At 40.6% G+C, this 25,662-nt stretch overlaps 1 long non-coding RNA gene across 1 annotated transcript; it reads left to right on the forward strand.

Moving 5' to 3' along the window:
• The first annotated feature begins 3,219 nt into the window (after positions 1 to 3,219).
• On the forward strand, positions 3,220 to 25,246 carry LOC123253302. Its single transcript, XR_006506602.1, has 4 exons — positions 3,220 to 3,250; positions 14,339 to 14,435; positions 17,292 to 17,384; positions 24,318 to 25,246. It is a non-coding gene; the product is annotated as an uncharacterized LOC123253302 (long non-coding RNA).
• Positions 25,247 to 25,662: the final 416 nt, after the last annotated feature.

Genomic DNA, 25,662 nt, shown 5'->3' on the forward strand with positions numbered 1-25,662 from the left:
ACAATCTGCCTTTCAACCTGCTATGACACCCTCTTGCTTTGTGTCTTTCCCTTGCCCACTGGGTGATGTTCCTCTTTAGTTTTTTAGCAGTAATGGTCCAGATCTTCCTGCCATAGAGCAACACTAGTAAACTATTAGTATTAAAAAGCCTTTGCTTTCATAGGAAAGTTGGAGTGGGTAAAATATCTTTGCAACTTCTTGAAACTACTCTAGCCCATCCACTTTCCTTCTGTTCAACTCGGGGGCCCAAGTCACCTTCCATCTGTGTTTTCTGTCTCGTACATGCTGTTGGACAAGATCTATACAGTGTCAGCTCAGATGCAAGTTGAAATCTGATGAACAGACATTCTTCATCCACCTAGTCAATCCTGTGTGGATGGACAGGTCATATTCTTTGGAGTGATTGCAGATTTCTTCCTGGAGCTTAATGCAGTCAGTACAATGTCATAAGCAAGCAGGAACATCTGGAGGAATTCCTTATCTATGTCAAATCCTTCATCAACCTGGACTCTCGTGGAGCACTTCCACTACAGTGGTGAATACTTTTTGTGAGTATATATCTCCCTCTTTTATGGCCTCATGTGATATTTATTATTAGAGTACAGCCAGGTTCCTATGTAAGAGCTGGAGACCTAAAAAGAAGAGGAAGGCTGACTACTCCCTTTTCAGTAGCCCCTATCCTTAGAACATAGTTGTCAACACACTTTTCCAGCCCCTGGCTTGTCACTACCCTCAGCTCTATGGAGGAGATGAGATTGGTTATGTAAAGAAAACCCAAGTAGAGAAGGTAATGTGCCTCAGGAGTACCTAATTTCCTACCAGACACTAATAGCAATAAGGTCACTTTCTTACCTGGATATAACTTGTATCATGTCTTGGTATGTTTCCAAAAAATATTTTAAAAAATAATAAGGTGCTCTTCTATGTACCATAGGAGTCCCCACTCTTTGAAGTTTCTGAAGATTTGAAACCAACATATTCCAAACTTGTGCTTCTTCCATTTTCTATCCCCTATTGGCCACTTTCCCTCCTCCCTCTTTGATCACTTCCCATTCATAAATATTGGAGCATGAAAAAGTATTTATGACCACTCACTTCTGTATCAGGTATTCAAACTAGTGAAACAAACTTTAAAGAGTAGATAAGCCTGGGGTTTTACAAAAACTATCCCAGTAGGAGAAAGTGAAAAAGGACTAAGCCAAAACCAAATCCCAATTGGATGAATTCCCTTGACTTGTTTTAGCACCATTTTGGCATGCCTATCGATCCTGCGTTTGCCATCCTAGTGATGCTAGTGAGTGGCTGCACCAGTGGGGACAGATTAATTTCTCTTTTTTCCTTCTTGCTTTCATTCTGTTTGCTTTTTAATGCTGAGCCTAACAAACACCAAATAAAAAGTATGTTTCCATAGCTATAATAGGGCAGAAAAAGGATCCTAAATGAAATTGCCTATCACTATTATTTTCAACTTGTTTCTTCTTTTAATTGTATAATAAATTGAGCCTGGGGCATTCAAAATCTACCTGCTTATGTGTGCTTCTTTCTGGCCCTCTGTTCCCTTCTCTGCATTTAAAAATGCCTCAGTAACTCTAGTTTCTTTTTTCTTACCTGAGCCCTATCCCCTTCCCATTGGAGGTAGGGGAGGGAGAGAGGAAGGAAATAACTCCTCCTAAAACAAATATGCATAGTTGAGCAAAAAAAAAAACACCTAACATTGGTTGTGTCCAAAAGTTTATGTCTTATTCTGCATCTTGAATTCATCATCTTTCTGGCAAGAGGGGGATAGCAAGTTTTATTAGCACTCCTCTGGAATTGGAGTTGAATCATTGTATTGATCTGAGTTCTTAAATCTTTCAAAGTTTTTTATTTGCCTTTCCAATGTTGTTGTTATTATATGTTGTTCTCCTGGTTCTGCTCACTTCGCTTGATATCAGCTCTTATAAATCTTCCCAGGTTTTTCTGAAACCATCATTTTTTAATGGCACAATAATATCTAATTTCATTCATATACCATAATTTGTTCTGCAATTACCTAGTTGATTGACACCTCCCCATACACACCTCCACCAACCAGTTTTTAGTTCTAAAAGAGCTACTTTAATTATTTTTTACTATATAGAGTATTTTCCAGTTCTTACATCTCCTTGGGGTCAGATAACAATATTGCTGTGTCAAAGATTATGCACAATTTAGTGACTGTGAGGAGTCAAGAAGCTGGTGGAACTTGGGAGGTGTGAGTTGTGTCTCCTCTCCACTCATGACATAGGCTGGGACAACTGCAAGCAAGGAAGCTATAAGGCAGATCTGGGGTAGTTACATGACCCAGCTGTGGGCTGTCAGGGCAAAAAGAAATTCTTTTGAATTTTTGGCAAAGGAGCTCCTGAGCCTGGCCACACTCTTCTTACTGACCACTTCTTGATCTTTTTGCTTGTGACATATTTGTTTTTAATCTCTACACTTCTCTTTTTTGTCTTGGGATCTGTTTGTGCCTGAGGTCATTGAAATGCATTTTTAATAAGAGGACTCTTATTCATTTAAATCTTCAGGTCATCAGTTGCATTGCATCATAGGAAGACTATCCATACCTGGACAGTCCTGATCTTTATTTGGTGGTCCTTTGGAGAATAGACCAGGTAGGTATCTATCTTTTGGTCACATATCAACTATTGTTGTTAAAATGGAGAGTTCATTTCCTAGGGGAGGGAAGTAAGAGGGCATTTTTAGAAGTGACTGTGACATTTTAAAAAGCCTATGCAACATCAACCAACCTTATTTAAAAAGAAAGCAGTGGCCAGGGAGACTTGAGTAGGACAGTACAAATATTTTAGGAAATAAAATAGGAAATAGAAAATAGAAGCCCTTGTGAAGCCTTTTAAATATGAAAAGGGAAATGAGAAGAAAATATTATTTACTACTAGCAGAATTTGAAGGGAAGGGTGCACATAAAACTCTCCAATGGACTTGATGCTCTGCTCTCTAAAATCTCTATGAACTATTCCTGCTGCTTTCCTAGGTTGGTCAAAATTGGGAAATAAGCTCTCACTTAGGTTCCACTTTCATGGAGTTCTTTTTGGTTGACTCTTTAGAGTTCTCTAATCATATAATCATATCATCTAGAAAAGGCATTAAAATTATTTCTCCTTTGCCTGTGTTTATTTCCTAGATTTACCCACCCCTGCTGGGTCAAGATTGGAGTCATCGAGTGGTCATATTTATGACCTAGAAGAGGAGGGACGTGAAGCTAGAACAGGTACAGAGTTTGAAGGAGGTTTATTGTTTGAAAAAAGTGTATCAGAAATTGGAACTGGATGGAGCAATGGAGTGGGCAGCATTGGGCACGGTAAAAGGAGAAGGGGCAGCAAAACCTTTCTTTCTGTCTTCCTCATATAGTGCCTATGTTAAAGTCTTTATTCTGAATTCAACAGCCAAAGATGGTCAACATGGTGATAAGACATTCTGAAAGTAGCCAAAGTCAATTTTGTCCTCAATCCTCATGCCATTTGGCCCCTCTATTGATTTTGATATTGTCTTCTAAAATCCAAGAGTGCCTATTATCTAAGATTCTGTCCTGTGCCCTCTGCCCTCTCTGCATTCGTCCATTGGTGATTGCATCAGCTCTCATGGGTTCAATGACCACCTCTATGCAGGGCACTTCCAAATCCCTAGTGAGCCATTGACTGAACTAGGGTGACATTTGCACTTGAGGAATATTTAATTTGGACAAGAAAACTTGGTCCTGCACTGTGGGTCTTCTACAAAATAGTAGATCAGTGCAAAATGGGGAAAAATTCTATCCAGACACATTCTTACCTCAAAGGTACTAGAGCATATCATTTTAACACTTACTTTTAGTGGGGTAATCTGATTGCTTTGCTTAGTGAACCCCACTCTTACAATTGTATACCAATGAGTAAGAAAGATTCTACTAAGTGGAGAATGAGAAGAGAGTATTTGAGCTCCCTGGGACAGAGTTGCTTGTGGGGTGAAGAGAACACTTTGGCTTTGTCCTTGGCCTTGGTCTTGGTCTCTATTTCGGTCTCCTTCCCTCTCCACCTCCCTTGTCTGGAGGAGGACTTTGTAAGCTATGAAGGGGCCAGAAGATTTGGGGCTTCTCATTTTCCCAACAGCATCCTAACATCATCCTCCAGATGGCAGTTGCTTATAGCATTGGGAGCCAAGGTAAGGTTGAATGGTGATGCACAGCTCCACAGAAAGCCCAGCAAAGAAGCAGGAGTACCCCCAAGGGGAACTTCTTGAGCATCTCGTGAAGTGGAGAAAAGGACTTCCAGCAACCAGAAGCTGTGAGTTATGCCTTGTCACATGTCTTCTCTAAGCTTGATCCCACTTTTCCCTGGACTCTCTATGTATGTATTAGTCAGTGAGAGTGTTTCACAGGTTTTGAGGAGCATATTTTGTGTCAATTATGCTATGTTAGTAAATCTCTTTCTAATACCAGACTGACTCGATGTTTTTTAATAGCTAATCATGGTGGGAAACACACAGATTGGGACTTGAGAGCTATACAGCATTAGAGAGACTCCCCTCCCCAAGTCCCCAAAGGGTGACCCTGCTGCCTGCTCTTTGAGAAGACATAGCTAGTTGTCCCCCAGTGAGTCACCCCATTGGGACAAGTGAAAGCTGAGATAGTTGCAACTTTATGAGAATGGGCTATATGAGTATAGAGTGTATTCTGGAAAATCTAAGAAGAAAGCAGGGAGCCTTTCAGAAATGATTTTTTAATAGCAGACCACATCCTTATAGTAGCATAATTGACTCTGTTTAGAAATGACAAGGTACCGCATGGTATTTGCCATTTCTTGATTTGCAACAGAGTGACTCGAAAGAGTGAAATGCCTCCTTAAAGACTCCAATAAGGTCCATCTCACGCATATGTTCATATCCTCAAAGATTCTTTGATGATGGCATCATAGAAGTGATTTGGTTCCATTATCTTGAGATTACCTATATTCATCAAGGCATTAACAGGAAGTTGAATACTTGTCAAAGGCATTTACTCTTGTCAGAGATAATGTCAGAAGTCTCAGTAGAAGCACTATTTCCTCATACTTGGGCAGTAATTATGATGCTCTTGAGACTATGTTAATCACATCAGTTCTCAATGAGATCCCCAGCCATTCAAGAGAGAATGTTACCTATCATTCCCCATAAGGAAAAAAAAACAAATAGATGAAAGCAGTATATTGATTTGGGAAATTATGCATCATTTTGTATAATCCCAACTGTGGCCTGGTGCAAATGCCCATTCGTTTACCACGAATACTCTACCACATATGCTGCAATGACTAGAAATCATGGAACCCCAGTCTTAGCAGGATAAAAATGGAAAGCGATGCGTAGGGCAATGAGAAGATACATGGCAGGTGTGAGTGAAATGTAGCATATTACCAACAATGATCTCTATGGAGGGAGGATTTGGACCAGAATTGAGAGACATTAAGAACGTATGGATGGGGTGCAATCTGTACTTGAGGACGGAGTGCCCATGTTGATGAGATCACAGATCCACTGATTAAAGTAAGTTTTCTGCCACCTTTTTACACATGAATATTTGCAGCAAGTACATAGGTGATCTAATTTGTTCCAGCATGTTAGTGTCAAATTTATGAACTATCTTTCTGGAGGAAAGTTTTTAAAAGAGAAAAAAACACACAAAAACACACAAAAGAAAAAAACAAACTAAAAATGAAATGCTAAGATATGGTTATAACCTATGATATAGCCATCTTAATAGAACTTCACATCAGAATGTATCTTATCTAGTAGGAAGTGACAGATTTGTGAGCAAATGTCATGTATAGTCATGGATAATTATGAGAAACTGACAACTATAACTCACATTGGATATAGTTAAGGGGAATAGAAAACTTCAGGCATAATTGCCATTTATAATTATTCATTTTCATTTAAATAAGATGTACAGTTAAAGTTGGGAACAATTAGTTGATCATAAAAGAGAAGCAAATCATAGCTTAGAGCTATAATCGGTGGTACCAAAAGGATGGAATTTTTTAATACACTAAAGCATTTTAATGGTGTATTTTTTGGTTAATCTCAAAAGCAGAAATTTGACTTTAATAAAAGGGTTTATGGTGAAAGCCTCAGGACCTGTCATACTTCAGCTTGATGAAGTGAAAGATTTGATAACTTTAAGAATTCATTTTAAAACAGATGAATGTTTCAAAGTGAAACAAATGGATAGTTCCTTATCTTTAATGCAACCGAATAAATAAACATGAGTTGCTTTAACAGAGCAGCACAAACTCAAACAAATGTGCTTGGATCTCATTGTGAACTGAAGTCAACAACGCCATTTCCATCATGCTTCAATAGATCATAAGGCTGTATGTAGTTTTGTTGCTATGGAGTGGAGTTGCAGTATTCCCTTCAGTACCGCAGATCACAGCTCCCTGACCATTTAATAAAGGGTCTTTGGAAGTTGCTATGGCCAAAACCAGTATCCCTCTGCAGCATCTCCAAAGTTAGCAAGGTTAGCGGGCAGAAAATAAGTGAGGGTGGTGAGCAAATTGATGCCTACCTTTAAGTTTTTGAAGCACTATCACATGAAAAAGGATTAGCCTTATCCAGCTTGGTCCCAGAGGGCAGAGCATGGATGGAAGTAAAAAGAGGCCACTATGGCCATTCTGTAAAGGAAAATTAGAGTAAATATAAAGTGGAATGAGCTGTCTTAAGAAGTGGTAGGTTTCCCTTCACAGCAGGTATTGAGGTGACTATTTGGGAGATATGTTAGACAGAAGACTACATGGTTCCTTCCAACTTGATGACTCTTTGAAATTTGATAAAATTTATTTCAATAATAATTTCAGTCTCTGAATAACGAGTGATGGTTTCATTGTCATGCGATTGCTATCAACTGGCAGGAAGGTCCAAAAGTCTTGGGAATATTAGTATTCTTTAGACCGAATGTCCCTGGACTTAGACCCTCAGCAGTCAACAAATGGAAAAAGGCATGAAATGTCAAGCAGAGGAGTTTGTATTTTATTCTAGAGGTAATATGGAGCCTTTAGAGATTCTTGAGAGAAGTTACAGAGTGAGGAAAAATAGTACCTAATGTAGAGCTTTAGGGTCCATGGGGAGAGGGCAGGATAGGGGTGCTAATCCATGGGGGAGGTATATGATAGTGGATAGAGAGCCAGATGTTTGGTTAGGAAGAACTGAGCTCAATTCCTACTTCATACATTCGCTATGTGACCTTAAGCAGGGAATGCTACTGCTCACTCAGTTTGCTAATCTGTAAAATGGGGTTAATAATAACTTTAGCACTTACCTCACAGGATTCTTTTGAGGACCAAGTGAAGTAATGTGTGGAAAGCACTTTGCTAACCTTAAAAGTCAATATAAATGTAGGCTGTTATCATCATCATCATCTTCATCATCATCATCACCACCACTACCACCACCACCACCACCACCACCACCATTACGATCATCATCCAGCAATGGAGACCAAGAAGGAGTAGTCCTACAGGTAGGAGGAAAACCAGGAGAGATCATTGTGGTGAAAGCATAGATTTTCATGAGGGGGCAAACAGTGTCAAATGTAGTAGAGAAGTCAAGAAGGATGAGGACTGGAAATGGGCTGTCAGAGTTAGCAATTAGGGGATTTAGCAGTAAGACACATATCAAGTGCACTGTGGTTTGTGGGATACCTTACCTATATGATCTCTTGATCCTTGTAATCACCTTGTAAGGCAGGTGCTCTTACTACTCTCATTTTCAGATGAGGAAACTCAGGTTCATGGAGGTTGTGGTCTTCTTAGGGTGACACACCTAGAATATACCTCAGGAAGACTCTGCCTCTAGATGGCTGGTAATGATGGACTGGCAATACTGCAGGAGATACTGGGTATGCTGATGTTGCTTGTGTCAAGGCATTGGGCTGGAGGTTAACTGCTTCAGCCCAGTTTGGGTTTATAAGAGGGTGGGTGGGCTTTTGTGCATTTCACTCAGTCAGTCAATCCACAAGTATTTATTCCCCTTCTTTGTTTTGTTGAGCACTGTGCTGCACCAGAGGTAGAAAAGAAAAAAAAAGCATAGTCCCTGCCCTCCAGAAGAATGCATTCTATCAGAGAAAACAACAAGAAGCAGATTGGAACTTCAGAATGAGTGAAGGCACTAAAAACAACAACCATTTACTGAGTGTCTATCATGTGCCAAACACTGTGCCAACTATGATAGATCCTCAAATTTTGAAGTGAGAGAATTGCTCATTTCAAGAAGCTTCCATACTAGTGGGCAGGGAGTAGGGGATATTAGTCAGTGAAGAAGTGTTCTCATTTGTTATGGCAAGCCTGAAGGGATGGTAAATAGTATTTAAAAGGGAGTCGATTGATACCTCCTTTCCACTAGCTAAAATGGTACTGAATGATTTAATTACCATCCCAGAGCTGGAAGGAGGAGGAACGGGTATGGATTTCTGGTGGCAGGGGGAGTAGTAGGGTCCAGCGGTCTGGAGCCTGCAATAGGAAGGGACATTTAAATTATGGCTGAAGTCAGATGTACAGTTGTCCCTGTGCTGTATTCACCAGTTAGAATGGCACAGACCCCAACCTAGGTATGCCAGAGCTGAGCAGGTTAGGCCGCGCAAGAGGGATTGGTGGCAGGACAGAAATAGCAAGGCCTAGTAACAGTTCACTGGTGGAAGAGTGGGCAAGGAATGGGCGTAGCTTGGAGGAAAGGCTCCTTCTATGGGAGATGGAACTTGAGTTGATCTTGAAAGGAAGGAATTGGAGGCAAAGTGTGCAGGGAGTGCATTCCAGGCATGGGGAGGAGTGGGAAGAGCATCACCTTATGCATTTTGAAGCAGAAACAGAAATGGAATACCATGTGTGAGGAACAGCAAGAAGGTAAGTTTGGCTAGACGATAGTGTTTTAGGAAGGAGAATAATGGATGATAAGGTGGGAGAGGTATGTATGGTAGAGCCTGATTATCAAGGGCTTTACATTCCTATGACAGGAGCTTCCCAAATTTGATTTCCTTGAACAGTCCCTAGAAGTGCAAGCATGGAGGCCCTGGGGAAGAGAAACAGGCCTTTAATGGGTTCTTGTTATCTTTTTAGGCAGATGGTTTTTTCCAGGGAACTCTTCCCTGGCTTCTCTATGACATAATTGGGTCTTATTTACTGACCATTACACAGAATATTTATTTAACATTAACCAATGGACATCTGAGTTTTTTGGTTGTTCCCCCCCCCCCCCATGAATGTTTTACCTCTCAAAGGCACATAGTCTGTTCATTTCCATTGTTTTTCTTTTATCAGAAAATCAGGCTTCTCATGATTATACCTAGATGGGTGGGATTCTCTAACTCAGAAGTCATTTTCCTAATGGGCTCCAAATGATTGTTCTAGAAGAATGGCCCAGCTGGACTGTCTCCATCAGAGATTTCTGGCCCTGTGTATTTGATGCAGGGAGTTCACTCCTTGTTCTGCTCCTTCTTTATTCTTGGTAGCCATATTTGGAAGGCAGAATAACAGAATAAGCATTGGCATAAAATTTAGCACCAACAGCCAACTTACCAGCATCCAAACATGTCAAACATTCACGATGCTGGTATTCCTAAGCTTGTGAGCTCATAAAATGGTGGTTGTCTAATGACATCATAAACTCTAATATACCATTAGCTCTTGATAGGGGATCCAACATTCATTAGACCATGTTGCTTTATGATACCGTGTGGTGTTTACTAGAAAGCGATAGTCAAGTCAGAGTAAAGCCTGTTCAATCTCACTCTTGGTTGTCTTAATGTTTCTTTATCATTTTCTTTTCATTTATGTAATTCTTTCCCCCTCCCCCCACAAAGCTTTCAGAAGCCACTCTACTTACTGACCATTTTCCACATTGCCTTTCTTCATTGAAGATTACAGTGATGGGAGGCATTCACACACTGCCCGTGATATGTTCAGGTTTACTTATAATGGTATGTTAAAATTGAAATGTTATCAAAATTAATGATGTAGTCAGGACTCTTACTGGAAAGTCATTAATTTGTTAAAAGCTAAAAGGGGGGCCTTCTTGGCTGCTTCTCTCTGATTGCCCACATGCAGTAATTACATGCATTTACATATATTTACTTGTCATGCTTTTGAACCCAAGCCATCAGTTCTGTCTTTCTACAGAACATTATTGTCTATGGGACCTTAACAAATAGGAACTTAGAAAGCTCTGAGTTTGGGCCTATTTCCAAAGAATTGTATGTAATCACTGTTTTTTAAAGGTCCCACTTAAGGAAGGTGACGACCTCTGGAAAGTGAATCATCTTTCACGTTTACAGACTTTTCCCCATTTAAGTAATGCTCCCCAGAGAAATAATAAACATGGACCGTAAAACATCAGACTTTCTCTACATTCCAGAAGTAATGGAGGTCTGAAGCATGCGCACGCTCCATTAGCTTGAGCAGCTGATGCAACCTTTCCATTTGGAGGGTGCTAGGAGGGAGCCTGCTTCTGGGAGAATTGCAATCATGTGGAAGGAAGGGGCCTTGGGGACACCATAGAGCATGTGTAGATATCCCATAGCTGGTTCCATTTGGCTCCCCATGTACTGTTTGATTCTAGAGGTATTCCCAAAGGCCTCTTTTGCCTTAGTTGTTCTTGGGGAATCTCAGATACTTAAAAAAAAATTCACAGCATTTGGGGAGAGGCCATGCGATAAAGAGGAAATTCTTAGGCTATGCTCCCCTTGGAAACATCATAGCTCCAAAAAGAGGCCTCGGTCCTTGACATTTGCTCCCATTGTGTTCTCTTGTAGGAGAAGGGAGTGGAGTCTTTGACCTTATGTGTTTTGAAAATCCAGAGGGTGAGGGATCCATGAATTGGATTCTAGATTAGATTTTGAAGCCAGGTAGAAGTAAGGACCAGTCTTTGGGGATGACTTTCCAAACCATAGGCCAAAGACTCAGCTGCCGGTCCTTCCCCAATTGCTTTGGTGCTTACCAATGCTGTGTAAGGAACCGAGCTAAATTTGGAGCTTCCTGCCTCAGAGACTGAGGTAGGGTAGGAAAGAGTAGGCCTTTAACATGTTGGAGGGAGGGCGTTTGGCTGTATGTTCTTGCTGTGTCCTTCATAAATGCTGGCTGATGTTACTGAGGTTCTGGCCATTGCTCCATAACAGTGGGAAGGGATGGGGCTTTAAGCTGGCAGTAATAGAGAAAAATCAGTAAAGCTCTCCAAGGTTGTCCCTTTCAACCCACTAGAGGTGATATAGTTATATAGGTGATATAGTGATATTGGCTCTGGAAGAGAGGGTCAACGTGTACATGCTACATGGGTATTTCTTCAACCATTGACAGGGCAATGGTTGGCAAATAGATGTCCTAGAGATGTGGCCAACGAAACAGTTTATCATGCAAATTAATAATTAGTGAGACTCTAACCTAGTTGGTGCAGTGAATAGATGAGGGTGCTGGGCCTGGAGTCAGGGAGACTCATCTTCCTGAGTTCAAATGTGCCTCAGACTCTTACTAGCTATGTGACCCTAGGCAAGTCACTTAATCCTGTTTATCTCAGTTTCCTCATCTGTCAAATGAGCTGGAAAAGGAAATGGTAAAGCACTATAACATCTTCCCCAAGAAAACTCCAAATGGCTTCACAGAGTGGGACATGACTAAAATGACTTGGCAACCTATTTATTCTAATTTCAAATAAGCCATTTGCAGTAGAAGTCTTGAAGCATAGTGGAAACAGGGGATTAGGCCTGGCCTCAGGACACATAAGGGTCATTGATTTAGAGCTATGAGGGGCCTTAGAAGTCATGTGGTTGGGGCAGCTGGGTGGCTCAGAGGACTGAGAGCCAGACCCAGAGATGATAGGTCCTGGGTTCAAATCTGGGCTTCAGATGCTTCCCAGCTGTGTGACCCTGGGCAAGTCATTTAACCTCGATTGCCTAGCCCTTACCACTTCTCTGCCTTGGAACCAATACCCAGTATTAACTCCAGGATGGAAGGTAAGAGTTTTTTTTTAAAAAAGTGCCCTCGATTTCCAAATGAGAAAAATACAGACCAGAGAGGGGAAGTGATTTGCCTAAAGTCGTAGAGATAGCAAGTGTCAGAATTTGAAAGCAGGTGAGTCCTCAGACTCAAGATCTGCTACTCTTAACCCTAGTGTGCTGTCTTCCTATTGACGCAGCTAATGCCAGAGTTGCCCAGAAGCAAGCCAAGTTTGCTACCCCTCACCCCAATTATGATACAAGGAAGCTAATTTCGTAAAGCTATGAAAGACACAGTAAGTGAAAGTCCACGAGATAACTTTTAGGGCTAGATCACATGTGTAATTCCCCTGGAGAACATGTCTATGCAGCAAGGAGAAATATGTATGCAGTAAATAGCACTGAGCTTGGTAGAATCAAAGCAATTGTTCCTGGGGAGCTGAGGTGGTGGTTGTTCTGCTCTTCACCTTCAGATTTTCCCCAGTGCCCATCACAGTGCCTGTCATCTAGTAAATAAAGATTTGTAGGATAAGCACCTCGTGTGGTGGATTTCAGGGGTCCCCAGGAAAACACCTTGCAACCAAACTCGTGTTTCCTAGCTGATGAGATTCATTCCTTGAAGGAACTCTTGGATTCTAGGATTTTGTTCTGGAAGGGACCATAGAGAGATCATCTAGCTCAGCCCCTCACATTTTGTAGGGGAGGGAACTGAGTTCTACAGAAGAAAGACTTGGAGCTAGAAGGGACCTTGGAGAAAAAGGGCTCTTAACTTTGGGTCTACAGAGTACCAAGGGGGTCCATTATGGAAAAAATTCTGTCTTTATCTTCACTAATCATTGGTTTTCATTGTAACCCTATGTTTTCTATTTTGTGCACTTAAAAACATAATCCTCAGAAAGGGTCCACAGGCTTCACCAGACTGCCAGAGAATTCCATGGCATAAAGAACGTTAAGACCTCTTGACCTAAAGGATAACTAATCCAACCCACATATTTTATGAGTGAGGAAACTAAGGCCCAGAGAGGTTAGGAGATTTAGCTAAAGTCAGTCAGGTAGTCATCAGCTGATCAGGATTCCCAGCCAGGAATGGCGGACTCTCTTTTCCACTACACTGGGCTGAGTCTATGACTTCCATTTGATAAGGAGAGTCAAGATTTGAACCAAGGTCTCTGATTTCAGATCCAGTGATCCTGTCATGGTACCAAATTGTTTCTCTTAGCCTCAAATGGTCCAACCTGGACCTGAGCAAGAATCCCCACCACAACATGTGTTCATCTAACTTTTCTGGGCACACAGGAAGTGAGGGAAAAGCCACTCTCATCTTCTTTCTCTGAGCTATTGAACTTTTCACATAATTTTAATTGTTAAATTTTTCACTTCTAAAATATGGCAGCCCCCCAGGGGCCTGAGGTCTCTAACTCATGTTTTGGTGGCTGTTTAACCACATGGTTGACTTTCTACTGGCTCCCCTCTTCCAAGCAAAGCCTAGAACCAGACCCACTAATAGATAAGACGATATGGGCTACCACACCCAAAGGCCAGGACATGGTGTACCTACCCTATTTTGCTAGCATTGACAGAAGCCTATTGGTTTCAAGTAGCAGCTGGTTGATTGGGCTTTCAGTGCCTCACAGAAACAGTTCTTTGGTTCCCGTTTGCCACCTCTTTTGATGTCCCAGTCTACCCCGTAGACCTGTCAGGTGCAAAGTCCCCATGCCTAGAATGTACTCCTACTCCATGCTCACCTCATTTCTTTAGAATCCCTAGTTTCCTATAAGATTCTCCAGGTGCTAATGCCTTTCCCTGCCTAAAATGCTTCTTTCTTCTTCTCCGTGAGGTCAAGGAAGAACATTTTTATCTTTGTATCCCTAAGACTTGGAAAATGGCTGACAATAAGGAGGGCCTTCCAGCCCTGTGCAGTGCACATGGGCAGAGTTGTGTCCCCAGCACAAGGGAAAGCCCAGGTCTCCTTTCACTTACCCTGGAAGATAGGGAGGGACCAAATTCTACTGGTTTTTGCAGAACAGCCAGACATTTGAGGCGGCTGAGATCTCCCAGGGCTGCTCCCCGAGGAGCAATAGCAGGGAGCCCACACCCAAATGCCACACAGTTCTTTGATGCTGTTGGCCTTGAGGTGGGAAAAAGAAGGGAGGGGAGAGAACTTTCCAACATGGGACACACTTGCATGCTTTTCCCTTTTCAGCTCCCAGAAGCTCAAGCTCTTGCTTCCTGTTCATGCTCTCTGCTTAATTACTGGGTCACCACCCCACTTCCAAGCCAGAGTCCCCAATGCCAACTGCCTCCCCACCTGGGTCACTGCCTGTGACAAACTCTTCTTCCATGTCCCTCATGCTTAGCTTTCTTTCGGCCTAGATACTTGGCTGCTGCCTTTTCCCGTTATCACCTTACCTGATCCTGCCTGTGGGTCTGAGTTTCTTTTTGTTACCTGTGCCTAAGACGTGAAGTGAAGGTAAGTCACCTAACCCACTCGGGCTGAGGTTTCCTCCTTTAGAAAATGTTTTATTGGCCTCACCATTTCATAAGCTTATTTACATATTAGGATGACAAAGGTTGCCAAGGTTGCTCAGTATCTCTTTCCTGCCTGCCCTGACTTTCTAGTTGCCTCTTCTGATTTCTTCACTTAATGTGTTCAAAGTAAAAGGCAGCTACAAAATATACTATTAAAAGTGTCCTGGGCTTGCATCTCTACCGATAAATGGCCAGAGGGCATCAACTGATTGTTCTCACATGAAGAAGTGCAAGACAGTCAGTTGGAATAGATACTCCTAAAAAATTCTGAGCTTCCACCTCATGCCAATCCATGATTAGCAAAGACGATGGGGAGTGACAGGCACGATGGGTGTACTGTTGGTAGAGTTGTGCATTTGTCTAACCATTCTGGAAAGCACTTTGGATAAGGAAAAGGACTAGACCATCTAGTTGGAACTCTAGCCTCAAATTCACCCAACTGACCCTAAAATACAATTATTGGGAAGGTGCCCAACCAATCAAGGAGAAAAGCAATGGACCCACATATACCAGAGAATGTCTTTTTTGTTGTTTTTATAAAAAAATTCAATTCCAAAATGTCTACAAATCCAAACAAGCCCCAACAAAACAAGCCTTTCCAAATAGAAAAATATACTACACAAATGAAACCACAGCTCTCCTACATGTTTAACTTACTTTTCTTTGTGGTAGGGCCCATCCGCTAGTGTCTCAACTCTTCCCTGTTGAACCTGTATCACATAGGATATTGTCATGGAGGCAAATAGCATGTTCATATAAATTAATTCTCTCCTGTTCTTTCTAATTAATTAGTTCTTTATTTTTATTATAATTTCTAATGTAATAGAAATTATAATTTCTAATAAATTAATTCTTTCTGTCCACTTTCTGGACGTAACTTCTCATTTTATTCTTCTACAGTTAATTCTGTGGATGTGTATAATGCTCTGCTGGTTCTACTCATTTTACTGTTCACTGTCTTGTAGAGTTCTTTTCAGGTTTTTAAAAAATCAGTTTATTCATCATTTCTTATGGCGTAATAGTATTCCATCACCATCACATGCCACAATTGGTTCAGCCTTTCCCCAATCAACGGACACCCCCTCAGTTTCTAGTTATTTTTTAATTATTATTTTATATATATATATATGTATATATATAATTATAATTTAATATTATTATTCCACAAAGAGAGCTGCTATAAACATTTTGGAATAGATGGGTTTTTCCCTCTTTCCCTAATCTCCTTGGGTACCAGAAAAATTTTAAGAGACCTCTTTATTGCATCAGAGAACTGGAAGCAAAATAGGTGCCCATTCACTGGGGAATGTTTATACAACATTAGAATAGAAATTTGATGATATTTTATTGTGCCATAAGAAGTGCTGAATATGGTAGATTTAGAGAATGACAGAATATGAAGAACTTGTATGAGATATTGCCAAATAAACGAGCACAATGAGAGAAATAGCATAAGCGATGGGTATATTATAGTGTAGGAGAAAGATATGGTAAAACCTTGGATCTCTGACCACAGCAGGCATTCTTGATCTCTCAGAGAATGAGGATGTATCATACCTCATGTTGTGACAGAGAGAGGCAATGGAATCAGACCTGCATTCTCAGACATTGTCTGATTTGTTTTGCTTGACTTTACACATTCACAATAAGAGAGCTTTTATACTTGGAGGTAGAGGGGAGGTGATTAGATGGTAGTGATAGACTTGGAGTCAAGAAAATCTCAGTTCAGATCTTTCCTCAGACACTAGCTGTGTAACTCTGGGCAAGCCACTAAATCTCAGTTTCTCCATTTGTAAAATGGAGCTAATAACAGCATGTTGTTGAGGAGATCAAATGAGATGAGATGTATAGTGCTTCACAAATCTAATGAGTGCTGTTAGTTATTATTGTAGAAAACTAAAACATGAATAATCAATTTTCAAGATGTAGAGAAGAAAAAAGAGTGCAGAAGAAGATCCAAATGTAGGGCAATCTTGTTACTACTTGGCACACCTAAACATATACTTGTTATTTCTTAAGAAAACAATGTAATAGAAACCCTGTTTCTTTTTTAGTCCTCTTCCTATTCTTTGTATCTTAAATTGTTTGTATTCGTTGACTGTTAACAAACTTAACTTTAGAAATCACTGGCTTAATAAAAGTGGCAGGACTCTAGGTCTAGGTTGATGGCAGCTTCTGGTATTGCTGACCATAGTTGGGACAATTTAGGTTTTTAACTGTTTGGGGCAAAAAAAAGACAAAGTAAAAAACCCCGTAGCCAACGGTATGCAATTCGGATGCAGCATTGTCCAGACCAGGCTGTTCATAAGCAAGCACGTAGTATTTATGGTGTTCTACCTGAGTATAATATGTCCCATGGTCAAGGATCACATGTCCCTCCTAGAAAGGGTACAGTGTGCTAGCATAGGCAGCCAGAGAACCACGACTTGAACAAGGCCTTCCCATTTTTTAGAGAGTAAATTAAAAACAGAAGAAGATCTGTTGTTGAGGAAAAGACTGAGTAGACCTGGGATTGAGCCGAATTTATTTCTTTTTGTGGGGTACTTGCTCTCAAAAAGGACTTCCTCTCCCCCCAAACCAACTGCAAATAAAATTGACAACAAATTGAACAGGGTGGGTTCACCCTCTCACCCCCACCAAAAAGGCAAGAAGAATAAAAGAAAGTGAAAAAAGCACTTTGATCTGCATTCTCAGGGTAATAAGTTAGTCTCTTCTTGTGAAGTAACTGATCTTGCTCTTTGTAATTATCCTGTGTGACTCCTGACAAGGCTTTCAGTCTCTTTCGCTCCCCTCTTAGGTGCAGATTGAGGGCAGTCACTTGCTGGCAGTCCTTTTTGATCACCCTCCGCCCTGAGCAGCTAACCTGTATCATTCAAAAGTGCGGTGACAGGTAAGTTACACTTTTTAGTAGTGGTAACAACTCCCACATCCCTTGTCCTGTACTGATTATGCCAATGTAGGGTGGCATGTTCTCTGAGAGAATACAGAGATACTAGAAAAAGAGGGGCCCATAGCCAGCTTGGTTAGTAATAGGTTTAGGTCTTATTAGAGTTAGTTGGAGCTTCTTTTGCCATTTCTTAAGGTCGTTTTACATTTTCTGTGGAGTCATAGGTCACTTTCTCAGTTTGGCTACCATTGTATACTCTATCCCTCATGACTCGCTCCTGTAGTATCTTCTTCAGTTTCCTGATGGGTACATGAGTGGTTTCATATAATATGGAGGAAGTGGAGGAATTCAACAGTGACTTACGTTAGGAGACGTAATCCACAAAAATAATACAAGTAGGGAAACAACGTGACCAAGAAGAGAATTTGCACAATTGTTACACCTATGGAGAAAAAGGAAGAAACAGTGGCATTTGGTGATTAGGAGGAGATCTGGATATTTGAACTCAACTTATTACAGGCCAATTAAATTTGTGAACTAAGTTCAGGGACAATGAAACATAGTTTTGGCAATTTTACAACACATTGGGGATGATACAGAATAGAATCAATTTACAAAGGGGAATTGGAATCTTCTGTTTTTCTCAATTTCCCCATTTTTGTCAGTGGGAGATCTGTCACAATTTCTCCTGACTGGTCAATGTAAGAGCAACAAGACTGATTTATCAGAGTACAAGCCACCATAGCAAGAATATCTAAAGCCATGGACTATTTTAGGAGGGAAGTTTACATTAATACCAAGAAAACTGAGAGAACTCAGAGTAGTACAAAAGTGATCAACACTAACTAGCATCATCTTTTGTACTGTGGTAATCCACTCCCAATATCATTAAGCAAATTTCTTCTTGGATCTCAAATGTCCAATGTAGTTGTCTGGTCTCTGGAACTATCTTTTCTTGGACATTTTGGGATAGGTTTCCTCTGGTTCCAAGTTACTTGGAGAGACTCCTTAGATGTTCCTGCTAAATGTTTTACAAAACACGTATCAATACAAGTTAGTGAGGCCTCTTAAATTTCATTTCTCCAATTACTAGTTCAAACCTGTTGGTTCTGACCTTATTAACAATACAGCTCTATGAAAAGCATCAAAGTAGGAACCTACAGTTGTCTTGAAACTTCAGGGAATTTAGGTTTTCACATATGCCATTCGAATTATTTACATTCGACATAGATCATCTGATCTTATTACTTTTCCCCCCAATTTTCCCATTTTGATTTCTTTAGCAGGATCAGATGCTTTTAAGGATCTAATTCTCCACATGAAAACATAGATAACAACACTCATTGCCAGTAGAGGGTTGCAACACAATAAATCTGCCATTCTTGGAAAATGTTTTTAGTTCCCTTAAAATGAATTCTTGTTAGCTCAAAACTAGCATTTATAAAAACATTCAAATCTTTTAACTTCAAACCCATTGTTTACACTTAAGGTAATCAACAAACAAATAAATCGCACTCACACACCATAGATGATGTCACTAGACAACAAAATATGTTTATATGAATTTTGTCTTTTGTATTTTGATTCCTTCTCTGGAGATGGACAGTCACAAGTTACTCTTCAAATATTCTATATCTGTATGTAATGTTCTCTAGGTTCTATTCATTTCACTCTTCATTAGTCCGTGTAGGTCTTTTCAAGTTTAAAAAAATTCTCCTGCTCCTCATTTCTTATTAAGACTCCTATCACTTAAACTTTCTATATACATATAGCTCCAGTGGGATTGGTGAAAGCTGATTAATCAAACAGCTGATCTGACACTTCTCTCACTTTCTTCTACTTGCTTTTACCAGTTGTATCCTAAATCATCTTCACTTTATTGAGTATTTTTCTCTCTATTGATTTCTCTCTATCTCTATTCTCCTCTTTCTCTGCTTCTTTCTTTCTCTTGTTTCTCAATTTTCTCTTTTCTTTCTCTTGATCCTCCATCTTTCTCTTGTCTCTTCTCCTTTCTTTCCACTTCCATCTCTATCTCTCCTATCTCTATTTTTCTCCTCTATCTTCCCATATCTCACACACACACAGATATACGTGTTGGGGGAGGAAGAGAGCCAGAGAAAATACTTAAATGTACTTCAACCCCTCTTATTTGTACATGTTTATCGTCTCTCTCTGGGTTTCCTCTCTCTCCCACAACTCCCTCCCTGGGGGAGAAAGAGGAGATAGAAAGAAATGAGGAGAGATAGATCCGTAGAGACACAGGTAAATAGGCACCTAAAGAAAGAATGTGCACTGTCTTTCCTCAGAGGTTGTGGGGGATCTGATGGAATTTCTGTGCTTGGAGAATATCCTTCATTTCTTGCAGGGATCAAAGAGAAAACCTACTTGGAAAATGTTTTTTCATCCTATGTAACTTATGTCTCTTGGCTCACTGAAAAGAGAAAAAAATGTTGGCCAGGGTTGCCTTTTGGAGACCTTGAGCTCTCTCTGTAATATTTTGGTGTTGTAACAACCCAGTTACTAATTTAGCTGGATTGTGTCTGGCTCATGGCAAAGGTTAGAATGGGGATTTGAGGAAGGCACTGCATGAAGTTGGAGCTTGCCTACTCTGTTTGTGAAAATAATGCTCCTATCTGTAAAGGTGAGGAGATCCTTTTCTCTTTGGCCCCTGTTTTTCTTTGTTTAAACAAAACCAATAAAAAACTTACCTTTTCAAACAAAGCATGGGTTTTTCAGTCAACACTAAAGAATTATGGCCTGCTTAAGATATTTCCTCAGTCCCCCACCAATGACAAATACATGGATGGATATATTAATAGTACTTTCTTTCATTGTCTTATTTGATCCCTTTTATTACTCCAAAGCACTTTATGAGGTAGGTGATATTAGGATCTCCATTTTCCAGTTGAGAGAGAGGACAGATAAAGATGAGAAAAGATAGAAGACAAAGTACATGGGAAAGGAGAGAGAGAGATAAAAGGAAAGAGGAAAGAAGAGATGAGGAGAGAAGACAGCACACCAGAGGAGAGGCAGAGATAGAAGTGGAAAGAAAGGAGAGGAATAGAGGAGGAGAGAATAGAACAGGAGAGAAGATAGATATAGACAAAGACAAGGGGAAAGGGAAAGAGAAGAGGAGACAGAAGAGATAGAAATGGAAAGAAAGGAGAAGCAATGAAGAGGAAATAGATTGAAAAGAGGTGATAGAGGAGAAGAGATACAGGTAGATATAGAGGTGGAGAGGAGATATATTTATTTCTCAGATTAAAAAGGAGAGAGAAGAAAGATATAAGAGAAATAGAGGAGTAGAGAGAAGAAAAAAGAGGGAGAGATATATAGGAAAGGGGAGACATAGCAGAGGAGAGACTGTTTAGTGACGTTCCTTCATCAATGGTATCTCAGTCTCCTCTTATATTAGGAGACTTCAATATACAATAGATATTTCCTCAGACTTTCCCCTAACCTAACTCAGCTTTTGATTACTCTCATCACCTGCTGCGAAAAGGTGGAGAAAAATGCTAAACCATACTGACTGGGTCCCTTATGAATTTATGTTACACAAATTCAGCTGGGTGGCCCATCTACAACTCATTATCCTACTCTCCATAATGGCTCTTTCAAATCTTTTTCATACTTTCCTTAAGAAAGAATCTTACCTTACATTTCAATTAAAAAACTCAAAGCAATTTGCTGAAAGCTCCCTCATTTCACATCACCCAATTGCCATCTTGATGCTTATTCCCTACTGCATACAAACATGGTGCACATGTTTTTCTCTCTCCTTACAAGATTACCTTTTACTTCTCCCATTCTCTTCTTAATGGCAGAATCTAACTTTCTTAATCTCATTCCTGGGACTTCTAGCTTCTCCCTTTATACAGCTTCACTTGGCAACTTCATTGTCTTTAGCCATTAGGTCTATGCTGACCTCTGAACTATTCCATACTGTGGAAGGCACTCCCAATCGCACCCACCAAATCCTGTCCATTCTACCTTTGCATATTTCTCCCATATGCCTTCATATCTAGGCTACTGCAGGTTGCTCTCCCTGTCACAAATCTCTCTCCACTCCAAAATTATCACCCCTCTTACTCAGTTACCTCCACAGGCTCCCCTATCACCTCATTTCAGACCCTCCATAATCTTCACTACAGTGACATTGGCTTACTTGCAGCTCTTCAAACGAGCCACTCTATCTCAAACCTTCAGCCATTTAGGTCTTTACTGACTTGAAGTCTCTGTGCCTATGGGAATAGAAGTATACGCCTGTGCTTAAAGCCCCTCATTCTAGCGCTCTGTCTCTGGATTGGCTCCCCCAAATTTGTGAGAATTACACTCCAGACCTAATGATAGAAAGCTTGACTTAGAGATATTAACTAAAGACTCAGATGTCTTCAGTTACCCAATGGAAGCATTGCCTCTACCAGAACCTCAAGTTGTCTGACCCTTTGTGTTTCTTCCTGAGAGACCTAGTCTGAGTTCCTCAGTTCCCTTTTCTCTCCAGTTCTTTGTCCTGACAAGCCTCAGCATTTTCTTCTACTCCTCATACACTGCTGTAACAAAGATGGAAACAAAACCCACCTGAACCCACCATGGCAGAAATCCTTTTCAAAAGCCTCCCTCTTTGCTATTGACTCCATCCCATCTTCTCCAGCAGATGGTGGTATCTGAACATGCCTTCTCTAGATACCTCAGCTCCCATGGATTTCGTTACCTCATTGCTAATTAATGAGGTCTCGGCCTACATTCTACCATCTTAAACTCAACATGTCCAAAACTAACCTTACTATATTTTCATGGAAATCTCTTTTGGACTCTCCTGTAACTGTGAAGGCTCTTATTGCCAATCTTTAGCTTTGAATCACTCGCACCACTCTTACACCACTTCTTTGCCCTTCTCACATGAAGAGATGGCCCTTCTCTTTCCTAAGGCAAACATTCCTACCTGCACACATAACCCAATTCCATCTTATTTTCTCCAACAAATTGCTACCCCACTCCCCAATCATTCCAACCCTTTTTCTTATGTTAATTGACTAGAATAGATTTGGGGACAGAAATCAAGTTCCACCCCTTCGAAAGGGATGGCTATGGGATTTTTTACAACATCTCTCACTCCCTATACCCCTGAGATGCTTAATGGGCCTGACAAAGTTTATCTAGGGAGACTTGGCATTTTTCAGGAGATAGGTTTCTTTGGATCATGCCCTATCTATGCAAGGGTGACCCTAGGTCTTCCAGGGACTCTTTGCATAGAGAAAAGGTGGATGAGGAAGCTAGGGTCCAGAGGTCACATGGCACTAAGCACCTGAGATTACATTTGAGCTCAAGTCTTCCTTCTTTCTAGGCCTGAACCCCTAACAAGTGTGTCACCTAGCTGCTCCAAGAGAAAATACATGCTTGTTCGAGTGCTTTATGACTTCTTCCCAATCAGACTTCCAGGGGGGAAATGGATTTTTTAGCTAACAGTAAGCAGAGACTACAGACAGAGGATCATGTAGTCATGTCTGCCTGCCCTAAAAACAGACATAGAGACAAAGACAGATAGACATCCTGCTGGTCTTCAGGAAGCCCCCAGTACACCCATGGGTGTGTTTAAAGTTTTTGTAAACCATATAGTACACTTCTGAGTCTTTTCATATCAATCATAAGTCTCTCATTTACCCTTTTGTTTTAAAGATATCTATAGCTATATATTATATCTCTATATATAATTTGTTCATTATTTTTACATCTTGGATACAAAGGCCATACACACACAGATAATATGTACATATGTTTGTGTATATAGATAGTCATAAAAGTTTTTCCTACATCTTTGATATTAACGTATACTTGGATATGCACAAACATATAAGACGTCAAAGCCATTCCCCAATAAATAAATGGTCAGAAAATATGAACAAAGAATTTTCAAAAGAAGAAGTGCAAACTGCTTATAATCAAATGAAAAATACTCCAAATCACTAAGAAGGGAAACACAAAGCAAAACAACCCTAAGGTGTCATCTCACAGCCAGAAAGTTGGCAAAGATGACAAAAATGCAAATATTCAATGTTGAAGGCATTGTAAGATGATAGGCACAACAGTGCATTATTTATGGAGCTATGAATATGTACAACCATTTTGGAAAGCAATTTGGAATTATGCAAATAATGTGACTAAAGCATACATGCCCAGAGATTCAGTTACTGGGCTCACATCCCAAGGAGGCTATTGATGAGGAGAGAAAGCTGCTTTTATATGCCAAAATATCCCTAGGAGCACCTTTTTATGATAGAAAAGAGTTGTGAACAAAGTAGATGTCCTCAAAGTGGGAAAAAGCTAAATAAATTGTGGTATGCGAATGCAATGAGGTATTACTCTGCTTTAAGAAATGACAAATATCAGGGCATCTGGGTGGCTCAGTGGATTGAGAGTCAGGCCTAGAGATGGGAGATCCTAGGTTCAAATCTGGCCTCAGACATTTCCTGGCTGAAGCTGGAATGAGAGGGACAGGTCTTAAAGAGGCAATTCAAAGTAAACAGACACATGGCCAGTCCTGGGGGAAGGAGAGTAAAAGAACAGGTAAGTGAACACATGTTTAGGCCAAAAGGAAGTCTACCATGAGGAAGCAAGTGATCCTTCTGAGTGGGGACACATTTGGCCCTGAAGGCGATGGGGGAGGATAACCCAATAGGTGAGCAGAGAGTAAGGACAGGAAGAAAGGCAGGAACTCAATAAACTGCTGAGAAGTCTGAGTGTAAAGGAAAGATACTTGCAGATATATCCTATCCTGGAAGATTCCCTCCCTCCTGTCTCTCCTCTTCTCCCCAACTCTCCTTCCTGCCCTGTCTTACTGCCCTATATATATCTGCTTTTCTTCCCTTGTCCCCCACCGCCTCCATGTCTAGTTGCTTTGTTGAAGTCAGTACAATTTGGTCCCTGCCTATTTTACAGGGGAACTAGAAGGAGACCTGGTCAGAGCAACTAACAACCACACTTGACTGGAGCCAAGATGGCAGATTAGAGGCAGCCACCCAGCTGAACTCTTCTAACATTCTTCTCCAAAGAACTTTAAAATTGCTTCTCAAATAAAATTTTGGAGCATCGGAGGCAACGAAAGGTGGGAGTGAGACATTTTTCCAACTTGAGAAAATTTAAGACCATCAGCAAGAGAAGTTTGTATCACTGGGGTTGACACCTGTCTGGAACTGGCACAACAATAGCTGCAATAGCAGCAGTAGTGTTGGGAGCTTTCAGCTCAGAGACGGTAAGAGGGGTGGTGTCTGACAACTGGTCAGAAAGACCTTGCTGGCAGTGGGTATAGGGAAACTGGTTGACGATTCTGGATTACAGTTTCAGGGTGGTAGAGAGGAGGGCTGCTAGTCAGACACGAGGGAGTAGGGTCCTTGATCATAGTTCCAAAGCAAAGAGGAGGGCTAGCAATTGTGGTTGTAGAGGACTAGGATAAAGACTCAGAGCATAGTCCAGGAGAGCAGTGATCACACATTTCCTATGATCACGCCACCTTAGAAGCATCAAAAACTTGCAGATTAACTTCAGAGCTAACTCTGAAGACAGTAGCACAAAAAAACCCTTGAAGCTCGGCATAGTGCCTCCTTAATCCCAGGTGAGCAGAGCCCAACTTTAACATAAAATTCAAAGTGAAGAAATAGACTGGAAAAATGAGCAAACAACAAAAAAAGAATTTGGCAGCAAAAGGCAATGCTGGTGCCAAAGAAGAGCAGGAGGGAAACCAAGAAGGAACTGCAGAAGAAGACAACACTGCGAAAGCAGCTCCACCCAGTGTTCCACAGAAAAATATTTATTGGACCCAAGCCCAACACGAATTCCTGGAAGAATTAAAGAAAGAATTAAAATTGGCAGAGGAAAAAATGGGGAAAGAAATAAGAGACATGCATGATAGTTATGAAAAGAAAATGACCAACTTGGCTAAAAAGGTCCAAAAAAATACTGAAGAAAATGGCACCTTAAAAAGTAAAGTTGCCCAAATGGCAAAAGACACACACAAAACCCAGGAAGAGAAGAATCTCTTAAAAAACAGAATTGCCCAAATGGAAAAGGATGTACAAGTCTTCACTGAAGAAAAGAATGCTTTGAAAATCAGAATTGGCCAAATGGATAAGGATGTGCAAAAATTCACTGAAGAAAAGAACTACTTAAAAAGCAGAATTGGCCAAATGGTAAAAGAAGTACAGAAGACCACTGATGAGAAGAACACCTTCAAAAGCAGAATTATCCAGTTGGAAAAGGAGGTACAAAAAATCACTGAAGAAAAGAA

This window comes from Gracilinanus agilis, chromosome X (assembly GCF_016433145.1).
Source record: "Gracilinanus agilis isolate LMUSP501 chromosome X, AgileGrace, whole genome shotgun sequence".
NCBI classification, from domain to species: Eukaryota; Metazoa; Chordata; class Mammalia; order Didelphimorphia; family Didelphidae; genus Gracilinanus; species Gracilinanus agilis.